This window comes from Symphalangus syndactylus, chromosome 7 (assembly GCF_028878055.3).
Source record: "Symphalangus syndactylus isolate Jambi chromosome 7, NHGRI_mSymSyn1-v2.1_pri, whole genome shotgun sequence".
Lineage (NCBI taxonomy): Eukaryota > Metazoa > Chordata > Mammalia > Primates > Hylobatidae > Symphalangus > Symphalangus syndactylus.
The window spans coordinates 94110841-94122875 of NC_072429.2; positions in this window are offsets into that span (position 1 = coordinate 94110841).

The following is a 12035-nucleotide window of genomic DNA, read 5'->3' on the forward strand; positions in this document are numbered from 1 at the left end:
ATGAAATTGATAAGCCTTCAGGAGAAAGTATAACCTAATATCATCTTTATAACTTCTGAAGAGGGAAGGATTTTATTCCTCAAAAATATAAGTTATAAAAGAATTGCTAAATTTAACCACATTAAGATAAAAGCTTCTGTTCCTTAAAGTAAATCATCAATAGATAGAGAAGTCACATTTTGGGGGGAAATATTTGCAAGAAAACTGCAAAGATTTAATATCTACCATATGTAAAGAACTCCTAGGAATTCATGAGAAAATGGGCAAAAGTCATGAATAGGCATTTCATAGGAAAGGAAATATGAATGGCCAATAAACAAATGACAAGATATTCAACCTCATTAGTGATTAGGAAGGAAATGTCAATGAAAACTGGCATGACATACTATTTCACACTACTAGACTGGGAAATATTAAATGGCTAATTTGTCAGCAACTGACATCTGGTCACAGTGGGGGCCAAGGGCCAATGCTGGGAGCTTGGAGACCAGAAAGGACACTGCTCAGTCATCTCACTGCACCCCTTTGGCTTTCAGTTACTCAGCTATTGCTTTAGTATATCCTTTAACTGTATTCTATAGAGAAACATCATATTGCTTTAAAAATGTTTTCACTTCTTTTCTTTTCCTTCTCCATTTGGTGACTCTGTGTGCTTTATGTAGGCATTCCATTATTTACTTTCAATTTCAGAGAACCTAGTAACTAAGTTTACTCTAAGGCACTTTCCATTTATCCCCAAACCAGTGTCTTTTGTTCAGTGGATGACACACATTTTTCCAAATTTTGCTTCACTGAAGCTTAATGCCTTATTTTTTCCATTTCTGGGACTCTTCTTGGTCTTAATGGGAAAAATGAAGCAGCACATTCAAAGACCCATTTGGCTGCTGTGCAACCCTGTTGATTTATCATCAGTAAGTAAACAAACTCCTTATATTTTTTTAAGTCATGCTTGAGATCTTTCTTTTTTAAACAACTCTCAGACAAAAATTGCTTCATATGCTTTTGCAGATTTTATTTGGAGTTCTTTACTTCCATTTTGTCTAATCAGGGTATCTCTAATCCCAGCAATGCAAATGAGAGGGCCTCCGGAGGACCACGGCATTCCCTCCTCCCATCGGGTATGGCTGGCACCCCTCTCCACTCCACACACCTGCTGTGCCCTAAGCTAACATCCTCTACCCTGCAACCTTATTTGAGAAACTCTCTGTGTGAAACCAGTGGGTGTAGAAATAGCAGGTGACTCCCTTTCAGCAGTTTTGGTGGCCAGAGAAGAATTATTGCTTCCTTCACTTTGTGGCTCTGGTAAGTGCCCAAGAGGTGTAGTCAAAAAATCAACACATTAGTAATCCAGCAGGACTGACTCCAACTGTTTAACATGGCCCAGCTCAAATGTCACATCCTCGGTGATGCCTTCTCTGACCCCTTTCCTCTCCTAGTCACAGTTTAACTGTACCCTTTGTGCTCCCACAGCCCTTTGTTCAAGTTACTAGTATAGCGTTTGCCACCTATTGTCATTTTAACATTTTAGAAATTGCATTTGAGTATGGTAGAAAGGCAAGAGGGTGGATTTTCAAGAAGGTCAAATTTGGGTATCCAGCCTACTCTTCTGTGTTCAGGTTTGAGACTTTGAGTGAGTAAATACCCTCGCTGAACCTCAGTTTTCTTATCTGTATGAGAGATTGTAAGATTACATAGAGGAGAGCAGATCATACATAAAGCACAAGCCTTGCCTTTAGCAGATATTTAACAAATGTCAGTTTCATTTCTTTTCTTTTCCTGCTTAGATGTAAACCTGTTTGTCTCTTTCCACTAGATCATGAAACTCTCCAGGGAGATGCCTTGACACGAATCTTTCTAGCTCCCAGCTCTAGCACAGTGCGCAATACAGATGTTCCATATAAGGGTGTTGGATGCCAGATCAAAGGAATGCCATGTCAGGCCCTGGAAAACTTGACACAACTTACTGATCGGGCTCCTATGACAATGCATATGGACCTCTGTTTGGTTTGCTCCATTCTTTCATCCAAGCCTTTGGCTTGAGGGTGATGAAGGGAGACAGGGCAACTTAATTTTAAATCCACATAGTCTTCAAACTCGAAGTAGGTCAATGCAGACTCCTTGTTAGAATTACTACTCTTTGGAAAGTTGTGAGTTATAAATTAGAGGACCAGATTTGCTTGTTGAAAAAATACTGAGCTAGAACTTGGAGGCATGGTAGCTGTGGGCAAGGTTTTGCCTACAACTGAGGTGCTTCCTAGGGCATGTTCCCACAATACCAATATGGATTCAGATCAAGGCTTGTTGGCCTTCTTCCATGGAAAAGCACACGCGTTTGGCTGAAGAAAAAAAAAGTAACTTGGCAGGAATTGTACTGCTTTAAAGTCTTCTCAATATCTGAATTAATTCTCTGTCATCACACATAGCTTCAAGCTACTATTTCATATGAAAAATCCTCTGCTGTAATTATTACAGATGGTGTGACAATGACAGAAGTTGATGGAAATCTCCTAGTAAGAGGTAAATTATATAGATACATGATGGTGATGGCTTGTGAGTAGTGTGCACTTTTTGGAGATCTTTTTCTCTTGGCTGTCTCCCCTACAATGCTTTCCAGACCAGTTCCTGGTTTGAGCCTGTGTAAAAATCTGGCATTTCATATCTTTTCAGTTAAGTCAGCACCCACCATGAGTCAGGCACCATTTCTCCAGTCTGAGTTCTGGGATACAGTAGGAAGCAAGACAGACCAAGTCTCTGCCCTCAGGGAGCTTCCATTTTAATGTGCCAATAAATTCCTGTTATTTATTTCCATTTTTGGTGTTCTGGCTTTCATTTCCCTATATTCAATTTGTCTATCTGTGAATTCCTTTAAGGCCATTGGGAGCACTCCATTTTGCTATTTAAGGCTTTTGACTTCTCCTTTCCAGTTGAAAATTTATTTATTTTTAAGGCTATGATATGGTCATAAGCTTTTAGAGCTAGGTGATATTTGAGTTTGTGTAACCCAACAATGAGCTTTGGAGATGTATGGGTTTGTCCAGTCACATGGGGCCACTCCGGTGGGTGGGGCCCAGCTGACTCCCAGTTTGTTGCTCTCACGTTTCCATTACACTGCCTCCCTGATTTCCTATCTCATGCTTATTCTGGTGCATATTTCCTTTATTCCGCAAACATTTATGGATTCCAACTTCATGCCAAGCCCTGCACTAGACCGGAGACACAGACATAGATCCTTTCCTTAAAGAGAGAATGGGCTTCCTTCTCATTGTGTATGTATGTCACTTTATTTTAAATTTCCTCATATTCTGACAAAATTTGCTGACTCTTCATATACCCCTCCCAAATCTCTCAATTTTTTACAGGTATTTTTATTTTATTTTATTTTTTAAAATTATACTTTTGTTCTTATTGATACATAAATATACCCTCTATTCACTTCTCTGTTTGATATGGCATTTTACATGGTAAACAGGTTTATATAAATAAGCACTTTTTGATTAGATGTTCTTACAGAATGATCCTAAATTTTTAATTTCAGACAGTTACTTCTCATGTTTCCCAGCTAATACAGATGAAATTCCTTCTTACACCACTAAGTGACCTGTGGGAGTGTAGCAGTGGTTTGAGACCTAGGTACATGTTGGATTTGCCTGGAGGGAGGAGCTTTTAGAAAATACTGATGCTGGGACCTCACCCTAAACAACTTCATTCGGAATATCTGAAGCAGGGAACTAGGCATTGGTATGGTTGAAGACGCTCCCGCGGGAGTCTCACCTTCAGCCAAGATGAAAAGTGTTCTATAGGACAAATACCATTTCTTTCCATAATTTTTCTCTCATGTGTCTTTTAGGGTACTTTTATTTATACTAGCTCTTTTTGAACAATTCAAAGTTATATATCGGTTACCAGAGGTGACATAATTTTCAAACTTTCATCAAATATCTTAAACCCCATATATCTGTATTACTACATTGATTTGTATAAAGAGCTCCCAAATCAGTATTAATTTTTGATATTTTTTTCTCACTCTAAAATAGGAGCTTTTCTTTTCGCTCAGTGCTCATTTTAGGGTTCCATGTGCTTCTATTTAAACCCCGTGTTCCAGCTTGAAGGTGCGTTTTCTCCGTACTTGTGGTATTCATGCTTTATTCCATCTCCCTGCCCCCCACTCTGTGGGGGCCCCCTTCTTTTTTGTCTTTTGCTGTCTCAGGCTGTGTTACTGCATCTTTCTGTAGACATGGAGTCTGAGTTTCCTACAGAGAGTTATTGTTTTTATTATTTTCATTTTTTTCTTTTATTGATTTTCCTGAATCTTTTCTGCTGCCTTAACCTCTTGTCCTAAAATTGATTCTTTGGAAGCCAAAATTTTGATCTCCAGGGTTTTGATATTGAAGTAGCTTTCTAATTTTCTCCACCGTTTTCTTGATGCATTTCATGTTTACTCCTAACAATTTTATATTTTCTTCTCCGTATAAAAACCTGAAATACGTATTTGTCTGTTCTTACCCTTTGCCTCACTTGCAACACTTTGTGGTGCCATTTTTTTTTTGTCTGACTTACTATGTAACCCCGCTTTTCTGTGTTAACATTTGTATGACTTCTCCAGCTATGCATATGATACACGACCCCATTTATGCTCACAGTCAAAATTCCTGGCAAATATTTAACCCTCCCTTTTTGTCATCATAGATCTCACGCACAATCATATTTTCCTCATACAAATCTCCAGCTTGTTACTTCCAGTGGGACTGTTAATACAAAATCCTATCTTTTTAATTATGTCATATAATTGCTTTTATTCACTGCTTCATTTATTCTTTAAGTAAGTGATCTAGTGGGTCCAAAACCACTCAGGTGCATCTCTGCATAGTTCTTTTCTGAGTGCAGCTCCTTTCTTTCCTCAGTACAATTTTTCTAAACAAATCCTATTTCTTGTTGCTCTGGGAATCACTGTCAAGTCCTAACTGTAGGTAATTTGGATTTTTGCAAATAGATGCTTGGACACATCCTGTAGTCACGGAACACCAGTACTGAGGTAGGTGCTACCTTTCCTCTGGTCTATGCCATTTTGTCCTTTATTTTGGCTTTCTTGGATTTTCCTCCATGAGCTTTTGGTCTCACAGGGTATCTTTCTCCTGCTCATAGTGTATGTTGCGCTATCGATGATTGCTTCTTATGTGAAATTGGCAGGCTGGCTGCCAGTGACTCCCAGCTGCACAAACTAATTCATCCCTGGAGCTTGGCTTCCCTGTGCACTTACACATTGTTTTTCCTGCTCACCCCACTCAGAGCTGCCAATATACCAGTTGCCTTGGATTCCTTCTGCTTTTCCTCACTAGCATATGGTATGGTCTGACCTAGTGAAGCTGAGTTTCAATTTCACTGGGAAAAGAGGCATTCTGATGTAAGCTGAACATGAAAGTAACAGAATAGAGACCCCGCTCTCTCATATGTGCAACAGCTTTTTCTTGAGAATTTGATCTATGCCAGGGACTTGGCTAGTATGCATGAAGTTACCAATATGAGTAAGATTTTAGTTCTGACCTTAAAGAACTTTCTAACTAATGGGAGAAACAGCAAAGTTTATCCATAATTAACGTATATCAGCAAATATAGTTTTGTTATTAGAAAAGGTAGAATAAGCTAGTGATGAAGAGAACAGGCTTTGAAGCCAGATAGACCTGGACTTGAATTTGGACTTCACCACCCATAAGCAAGTTGGCCTGGGGCAAGTTCCTTAATATTTCTACACTTCCCTCTCCTGTCTGTAAAATGATTCTAAGTGATAGTTCTTAAAACATAAGATGATCATTAAGATTAAGTGAATGAATAGAGGTTACGTGCTTACTCAGTAAATGCTCAGCAAATACTGGTTTTAAAAATAAAAGTGCTATGTACAAGCTACAGTGAGAATACAATGGAAGAGTCAAGGAAGATTTCTGGGAAGAGGTGACACTTAAGTTGAGTTTTGAAGGACAGGTAGGGAATAGATAAATGAAGAAAATAAATTTTAAGCAGAGGGAACAGCATATGCAAAGATATGAAGGTGTGAAATAATAAAATAAGTGCATTAACTCCAGAAAATGTATTCTATATGGGCATACCAGAAAAATTCGTAACAGGAAGAATGGTGTCTGAGGGAGAGACAAGATCAGAACTCATTTAAACAGAAGGAATTCTGTAACAAAAAACATGTCACACATCTACAGAGTGCCAAGATGAGAGAGATGCAACCTCAAACTTTCAAAGATGTCTAAGAAGATCTCCCCTTGAAATATCAAGCAGAAAGAACTGCAGAACGAAAAAAAAAGATGTGGCAGACTTTAATGTTTTTTTTTCTTGTAAATTCGTTTAAGTGCCTTATAGATGCTAGATATGAGATCTTCATCAGATGCATAGTTTGCAAAAATTTTCCCATTGTATAGGTTGTCTGTTTACTCTGTTGATAATTTCTCTTGCTGTGCAGAGATCTTTAGCTTAATTAGATTCCATTTGTCAATTTTTGCTTTTGCTGCAAATGCTTTTGGCATCTTCATCATGAAATCTTTGCCTGTGCCTAGTCCTGAATGGCATTGCCTAGGCTGTCTTCCAGGGTTTTTTATAGTTTTGGGTATTTTAAGTCTTTAATCCATCTTGAGTTAATTTTTGTATACGGTGTAAGACAGTGGTCCAGTTTCCATCTTCTGCATATGGTTAGAGAATCCTTTCCTTATTGCTTGTTTTTGTCAGGTTTGTCGAAGGTCAGATAGCTGTAGGTGTGCTGTCTTATTTCTGGGTTCTTTGTCATTTCATTGGTCTGTGCCTATTCTTGTACCAGTATCAAGCTGTTTTGGTCACCACAGCCCTGTAGTCTAGTTTGAAGTCCGGTAGTGTGGTGCCTACAGTTTTGTTCATTTTTCTTAGGATTTCCTTGTCTATTTGGGATCTTTTTTGGTCCCATGTGAATTTTCAAATGGTTTTCTCTAGTTCTGTAAAGAATGTCAATGGCAGTTTAACAGGAATAGCATTGAATTTATAAATTGCTTTGGGCAGTATGGCCACTTCAACAATATTGATTCTTCCTATCCATGAGCATGGAATGTTTTTCCATTTGTTTATATCATCTCTGATTTCTTTGAGCAGTGGTTTGTAGTTCTCCCTGTAGAGATCCTTCACTGCCTCTTTTAGATGTATTCCTAGGTATTTTATTCTTTTTGTGGCAATTGTGAATGAGAGTTTGTTCATGATTTGGCTCTTGGCTGGACTGTTGGTGATGTATAGGAATGCTAGCGATTTTTGCACATTGATTTTGTATCCTGACACTTTGCTGAAGTTGCTTATCAGTTTATGAAGCTTTTGGGCTGAGATGATGGGGTTTTCTAGATATAGGATCATGTCATCTGCAAACAGGAATAGGTTGACTTCCTCTCTTCCTATACTGTGCAGCAAATAATAAAAAAAATGAGATCATGTCCTTTGCAGGGACGTGGATGGAGCTAGAGGCCATCATCCTTAGCAAACTAACACAGGAACGGAAAGCCAGATACTGGATGTTCTCACTTATAAGTGAGAGCTAAATGATGAGAACACATGGACACATAGAGGGGAACAACACACAGTGGGGCCTGTCACAGGGTGGAGGGTGGGGAGGAGGGAAAGGATCAGGAAAAATAACTAATGGATAGTAGGCTTAATACCTGGGTGATGAAATAATCGGTACAACAAACCCCTATGACTCACGTTTACTTAGGTAACAAAGCTGCACATACTTCACATGTACCCTTGAACTTAAAAGTAAAAAAGAAAAGAGGTGGCAGAAATGATGGCATCCTGACACTCAATTAGAAACATATCCAAAAGCCCACAAACTTGTGACCTGTACCCTCCTACAGACCCAAGACAGCTCAGATCCATATCCACCACATTAAAGTTTTAACTGGTCTCTCTCCCTGCTTTTTGTTATCAGACACGTAAGCGTGTAGCCTAAGATCTTAATGAAAGAGCAAAGCAACTTGGTGCTATGACACCTGAGTCTAACAGCTGTGTGTGAATGACCTGCAAAAAGAAAAGCAATACTCCTTGTCTAAGCAACGCAGACATGGCTGTGCTGTGTCCTGTAGACACCCAGGGTTGAATTTGTGCAGTCATTGCCAGAAAAGCACACCACACCCACATGTCAAAACAAACATGATATCCAGGGGAGGAAAATCAAGGTTTCAGTTGTTTCTTTTCTTCCCTCTCCAAATCCCAAGAATCCAGTGAGTTTTAATAACACTTCTAAAATGTCAGGAGAAAGAAATCATACTTTTAGAAAGGTTGAAACAACCAAGGGGGTCTTTTGTGGGATCTAGTTTCACTCTGAACACCCTGGGGATGGTAGGGGTACAGGTGTGCCTTGCTTTAAGAAAATGCTGTGAAAAAAATCAGGCACAGAATAGAGACTTTAGGAGGTGATTATTCATATTATAATATGCATTTTAAATGTATCTGAATCACAATCACAGATTTGCTTTAAAAAAGCAGTTTCTTTCCTGTGAATTGGTGCCTATTTTCAGATTGTTAATTTGGTAGAGTTGTGAAGAGAGTGTCGAGAAATTTAGTGTTCGAGGATTAAGTATTTTTATTTATGTAAGATATGTCAAAAACAAAGACTGGGCATTTGTGAAACATTTGTGAAACACTGAGAAAGGAAATGGTATTGATTAAGTACTTATTATGTGTAAGGCATTTTATATAAGCTGTGGAGATAAAATTTATTAAAGCATAATTCCAGCTTTCCTTCCTTCCTTCTTGTTCTCTGCCTCTTAGTCAATGCAACTTCTTTCTTCATCTCCCTTGTATAGAAGAGACCTGAATTTGTGGCCAGGTTCTTATAATTTATAAATCCAGGATGAGGAAAGAAGGTAGAGAGAGTGGATACTGGACAATTCAGGAAGAAAGTGGGGCGGAAACAAGAAAACAAAAGCTAGTACAGACAATATTGAGGAGAGCTTGGCAAAAGTGTCACCTAGTGAGGGACTTGGAAGGGGACTGTAGAGAAGCTATGGATTATGAAAAGCAGAAATTTTAAAAGTCATGTTTTTAAGTTATAAATGAAGTTTCCTTTATGTTTTCCGAAAGGTACAAAGAAAGATTAAATTGCTTTGAATCTTGGACTGTGCTACTTTGAATGTGAAAATACATTGACACTTGTGCAGGAGGAGTTTCTGAGATTTATGTCATCTCATTTAATCCTTCAATAACCACCTGAAGTAGGCATTTTATTTTTATATACAGATGAAAAGACTGAGTTACAAAGATGTTCAGAGACATGCCTAAATCACACAGCTACAATATGGCACAGCCTGAATTTTAAAATAGGCCTGTTGACTTTAAATAAACTTATAAATAGCATAGGATTGAATTGTGTTTTCTTAACCAAATCTGAGTCTTTGAATTTCAATAAGAAATTTTAAACCAGTTATACTTATTGTTAAAAATGTTGTGTTTCTTTTTCTACAATCTTTTGATATTATCTTTCTGTATTCACATCAACTACCCTTTCTTACTTTCTGCAATTTCTTCTTTTGCATACGGAATAGAGCTTTAAAAATGTTTTTCTCTTCTCCAATCATTTAGAAAATTTTAATCTTATTTCATTTCAGCTGATGGTTAGCCTTAAGATATTCAAAAGTATTTCTTCTGAGTGTTATTTTTTTCTGTTAAACAAAATCAATAATGCATGTGTTTTGATTCTTTTCTATGTAAAATGTTGTGACATGTTTTCTCTCCTATCCTTGTCCCACATATTCCCTTCCTCCCTCTTAAATTTGTATGATTTTATAAATACAGTACATGTGTTTTATTTATATTCTCTTTTAATAATTATTTTGATGTTTGCATTCAGTTTTTATCAACTATAATTCTCATTTCAGCTACATAAATATAGAACAGTTTCTTCCATGTTCTGGCAATGGCTTACTTGACAACCAAATAATTGTCCTATCCTTCAGTGCTATATCTTTAGGTATTTAATGTTGGTTTAATGAGGATTTTAGTGGAAGGGCAAGTAGGAGAGGAGGGAAATGTTAAGAGCTCTAAATACACATCTTTAATGAGGGCAAGCTAACAGAAAAAGTAATAAATAGAAATATAACCTTATTGGCCAGGCAAGGTGGCTCATGTCTGTAATCCCAGCACTTTGGGAGGCTGAGGCGGACAGATCACCTGAGGTCAGGAGTTCGAGACCAGCCTGTCTAACATGGTGAAACCCCGTTTCTATTAAAAATACAAAAAATTAGCTGGGCATGATGGTGCGTGCCTGTAATCCCAGCTACTTGGGAGGCTGAGGCAGAAGAATCGCTTGAACCCAGGAGGTGGAGGTTGCAGTGAGCCGAGATCGCACCATTTCACTCCAGCTTGGGCAACAAGAGTGAAACTCCATAATCTTATTATAAATAGCTAAAATATTTAAAATTAGTTGCTTGGAGAGTGGTGAAAGTAAGGCAAAACTACTATTTTTTATTACATGCCTTTTAATATAATTAGATGTTTTAAATGATGACTTAATTTTGGAAGTAGTTCTGTGCATATTATACATATGTATATATGCATATGTATATATATATGCACAGAACTACTTCCAAAATTATATATATACAAATTATATATAATACATATATATACAAATATAAAATTGTATATATATTATATATACAAATATAAAATTATATATATATACATATGTATAATATACACAGAACTACTTCAAAATTATGTATACATTTATAAATTTAAAAGTCCTGGTTTAAAAAATAAGTGTGGATTCTGGATATTAGCCCTTTGTCAGATGGATAGATTGTGAAAATTTTCTCCCATTCTGTAGGTTGCCTGTTTACTCTAATGATAGTTTCTTTTGCTGTGCAGAAACTCTTTAGTTTAATTAGATCCCATTTGTCTATTTTGGCTTTTGTTGCCATTGCTTTTGGTGTTTTAGTCATGAAGTCTTTGCCTATGCCTATGTCCTGAATGGCACTGCCTAGGTTTTCTTCTGGGGTTTTTATGGTTTTAGGTCTTACATTTAAGTCTTTAATCCATCTTGAGTTAATTTTTGTATAAGGTGTAAGGAAGGGATCAAGTTTCAGCTTTCTACATACGGCTAGCCAGTTTTCCCAGCACCATTTATTAAATAGGGAATCCTTTCCCCATTGCTTGTTTTTGTCAGGTTTGTCAAAGATCAGATGGTTGTAGATGTGTGGTATTATTTCTGAGGCCTCTGTTCTGTTCCATTGGTCTATATATCTGTTTTGGTACCAGTACCATGCTGTTTTGGTTGCTGTCACCTTGTAGTATAGTTTGAAGTCAGGTAGTGTGATGCCTCCAGCTTTGTTCTTTCTGCTTAGGATTGTCTTTGCTATGCTTGCTCTTTTTTGGCTCCATATGAAGTTTAAAGTAATTTTTTCCAATTACGTGAAGAAAGTCAATGGTACTTTGATGGGGATAGCATTGAATCTATAAATTACTTTAGGCAGTATGGCCATTTTCACGATATTGATTCTTCCTATCCATGAGCATGGAATGTTTTTCCATTTGTTTATGTCCTGTCTTATTTCCTTGAGCAGTCGTTCGTAGTTCTCCTTGAAGAGGTCCTTCACATCCCTTGTAAGTTGTATTCCTAGGTATTTTATTCTCTTCGTAGCAATTGTGAATGGGAGTTCACTCATGATTTGGCTGTTTGTCTGTTATTAGTGTATAGGAATGCTTGTGATTTTTGCACATTGATTTTGTACATTTATCCTGAGACATTGCTGAAGTTACTTATCAGCTTACAGAGATTTTGGGCTGAGATGATGGGGTTTTCTAAATATACAATCATGTCATCTGCAAACAGAGACAATTTGACTTCCTCTCTTCCTATTTGAATACAAATTTACAAGAAAAAAACAACCCCATCAAAAAGTGGGCAAAGGATGTGAACAGACACTTCTCAAAAGAAGACATTTATGCAGCCAACAAACATATGAAAAAATGCTCATCATCATTCGTCATTAGAGAAATGTAAATCAAAACCACAATGAGAT